Source organism: Pinus tabuliformis, chromosome 9 (assembly GCF_031772625.1).
Source record: "Pinus tabuliformis cultivar Carrire ecotype Pingquan chromosome 9, CPIR1, whole genome shotgun sequence".
Taxonomy (NCBI): domain Eukaryota; kingdom Viridiplantae; phylum Streptophyta; class Pinopsida; order Pinales; family Pinaceae; genus Pinus; species Pinus tabuliformis.
In genome coordinates this window covers 204,929,201-204,932,365 of record NC_142307.1, presented here as the reverse complement: position 1 = coordinate 204,932,365, position 3,165 = coordinate 204,929,201, and the positions used below count along the sequence as shown (strand labels likewise).

The 3,165-nt window shown below is 39.4% G+C and overlaps 2 non-coding genes across 2 annotated transcripts; one reads left to right on the top strand and one right to left on the bottom strand.

The window, feature by feature from the left end:
- The first annotated feature begins 579 nt into the window (after nucleotides 1–579).
- TRNAR-ACG (transfer RNA arginine (anticodon ACG)) lies at nucleotides 580–653 on the top strand. Its single transcript has one exon. It is a non-coding gene; the product is annotated as a tRNA-Arg (tRNA).
- Nucleotides 654–1,035: 382 nt separating this feature from the next.
- Nucleotides 1,036–1,109, bottom strand: TRNAR-CCG (transfer RNA arginine (anticodon CCG)). Its single transcript has one exon. It is a non-coding gene; the product is annotated as a tRNA-Arg (tRNA).
- Nucleotides 1,110–3,165: the final 2,056 nt, after the last annotated feature.

Here is a 3,165-nt window from a genome sequence, read left to right as displayed (position 1 = left end):
CGGACAACGTATTTTCTCTGTTTAGACGAAATTGATACACAAATAAAATATGTGATTCTGTTACGATGTACTAAATATTTTCATATGAATGTACCGTATGGTGATTACACCGGTGAGAAATGGATCGAAATTAAGATGTGAAAAGAGAAAACAAAAGGGAAAAAAAGGGTTTCACTTTTGGATCACAATGGTTCAATATATAACTTCTTGCTATAGAAGGAGAAGAACTTTGGAGTCATTTCATTTAGCTCTATGAGTTATGAAAAAATCGACTCGTTCCTGCCCGTAGACTCATTCGGTGTTGGGTTAAGTCCCGCAACGAGCGCACCCTCGTGTTTAGTTCCCAGCATTTAGTTTGGAACCCTGAACAGACTGCCGGTGATAAGCCAGAGGAAGGTGAGGATGACATCAAGTCATCATGCCCCTTACGCCCTCGGCGACACACGTGCTACAATGACCGGGACAAAGGGTCGTGACCCCGCGAGGGCAAGCTAACCTCAAAAACTCGGCCTCAGTTTGGATTTCTGGTTGCAACTCGCCTGCATGAAGCGACTACTGGGAACGAATCCAGCGGAGACGGGGCCTGTAGCTCAGAGGATTAGAGCACGTGGCTACGAACCACGGTGTCGGGGGTTCGAATCCCTCCTCGCCCACCCCGAAAGGGGACAAAAGGGAGGCCTTTCGGGGGTAGGGAGATTATGATATGATTGGGATAGCGCAAAGCTATGGAACTTAGTCTTCACAAAGGGTCATTTATCGAAAATGATACCCGGTACGTCCGAGAGTAACCAGCATATTTGTGTATGACCTCCTATAAATCTTCCTCATTATTAGATTTAGATTAGGGTTATAGAACGAGAGATTCTTCCAAATCCGAGGGAGAATGAATCATTGAGAAATCATTTCCATTCATTATTGATTAGGACTATGAAGTATCGATTTGGGATTATGATAGAATACTTTATTCTATTATAAAGAAAGATTCTCTCCTATACCGCGATGGAAAGGAATTTTCATTTAAAATACAACATCTTTTGGGCTAGAAGGGATTTGAACCCTTGACTTCACGGTCCGGAACCATGAGCTCTGATCCACTGAGCTACCAACCCTATCGAATGATCTATAAGATCATTGTAAAGGATGAATAGGATTCGTTATCGAATGCTTGACCCAAATTTTTTTCATAAATAACTCTGTTTGAGATATTTAACCTTAGAAATATCTATATATCAATATCTATATCCCATATCTCCGCTCATGGTATGTGCCAATTGTCACTTGGCAAAAAAACCTGTGGATATTGAGGTTCCACAGTCCGTGCTTCCCAATACCGTATTTGAAGCAGTTGTTAAGATCCCCTATGATATGCAGATGAAACAAGTTCTTGCTAATGGCAAGAAAGGGGCTTTAAATGTAGGAGCTGTTATAATTTTACCCGAGGGCTTTGAATTAGCCCCTCCGGATCGTATTTCCCCTGAGATTAGACAAAAGACGGGTAATTTTTATTTTCAGAACTATCGTCCCAATAAAAAAAACATTATTGTAATAGGTCCTGTTCCCGGTCAAAAATATAGTGAACTTGTGTTCCCCATCCTTTCACCAGATCCTTCTACTGATAAAGAAGCTCACTTCACATTATTGAACCAAATGAGATTCATTCGTTAGAATAGCTTCCATTGAGTCATTCTGTTGTACTTATAATCAGGATTCCGGAGATTACGTAATGCTTACTCTTAAGCTGTTCGTTTACACAGTAGTGGTATTTTTCATTTCTCTTTTTATCTTTGGATTTCTATCGATTTGGACTTCGGGAAGCCTTCCAAAATTGGCTTGGAAAAAGCGCTATGCATAGGATTAGTGGCGCTGCGCATAGGAGAAAAATTTGCCAGTTTTGCTTGTTTGTTTAGAATTTCGCCCAGTTTGCTGTCAGTTTGACTTTTTCTTCTCTCTTGGTCAATTAATGATGTAATTTGATGTAACTTGATGTACCATGATGTAAATATGATGAAAAATGACTTAAGGAGGTAGATACATCAGTTAGAGTTGGTTTGAGGATGAATGAATTAGTTTCCATAGTTTTAGAGGCAAGCTGTTCCATTGCTTATTTTTTAGTTCCTAGTTTAGATCTTGTTGAAACAACTCATTGACTCAAGGATTCAACCCTTGATGGCTAGCATAGGTGGTTTGATGCCTATATCTTGTACTTTCTTAGTCATTTGTCAAGGTTGGACTCTTGTGGATGCATTGAACTACTTTGTACATCATTTCTATAGTTTGGCAAGGAAATGAACCAGGGTTTTGCAACATTTTGTGGGATTCTTGTGGTAATGTGAATTAGCATTATTTTCTCCTCTTTAATTTAGTTTATTTTATGTGTATATGTGCCATCATCTATCTTTTTCTGCATAACTAAATGAATCAAGATTAAAGGGTGGAATCCATTGGTGTTTCAATGCTCTGCCTTGGGGTTTATTTAGTTTTAAATGTTTTCTGCTGTTTGAAGAGGACTCATGAAACTTGCATGCCCTCTCCAACTCCTCACTAGTCTTTAGACTCACCATCACATTCATTTCAAAGTGCTAAAACACTTGCCTACCTCGCCCCACAGAAACCTCTGCAAATCTGAGTTGATTTCCCGAACCCAAAGCTGCCTTCCTCATTTGATCCAGCAACCAACCATTAAAATCAATCAAATCCTCTGAAAATATACCTAGCCTAAAATTAGTATTCATATTAGTCATCTCAAGCATTACTTTCCATATTTTCTTTGAGATTGACAAGGAGAGAGCCCTTTCCCAACCTGGTAGGGCTAGCTACTAGGTTAAGCATGGTTTGATGTTACCCTAGACCTTCTTTCTTTCAGCCTGAGGTCGATTTAGGCTATAATAGTTCTAGCAGTAGAATTTTCTGTTCTTTTTTCTTCAATGGCATTTAGACCTCAGTTGCCTTGTTGATGGTGTAGTGGCATAAGCTCCTACGAACTGCGAAAACTTTGTGAGATTCTTTGACGGGTCGATAGGTGTGTCCTTCCATACAATATCCATTGGTTCATTTTCCGAAGTCGTAACAATAGTGGTGTCCATTTTCCTTTCATTTCTTTGTATTTTCACTATAGCCTTGTGGTTAGGACTATAGAATATATCGAATGGAGTTATTTCCTCAATT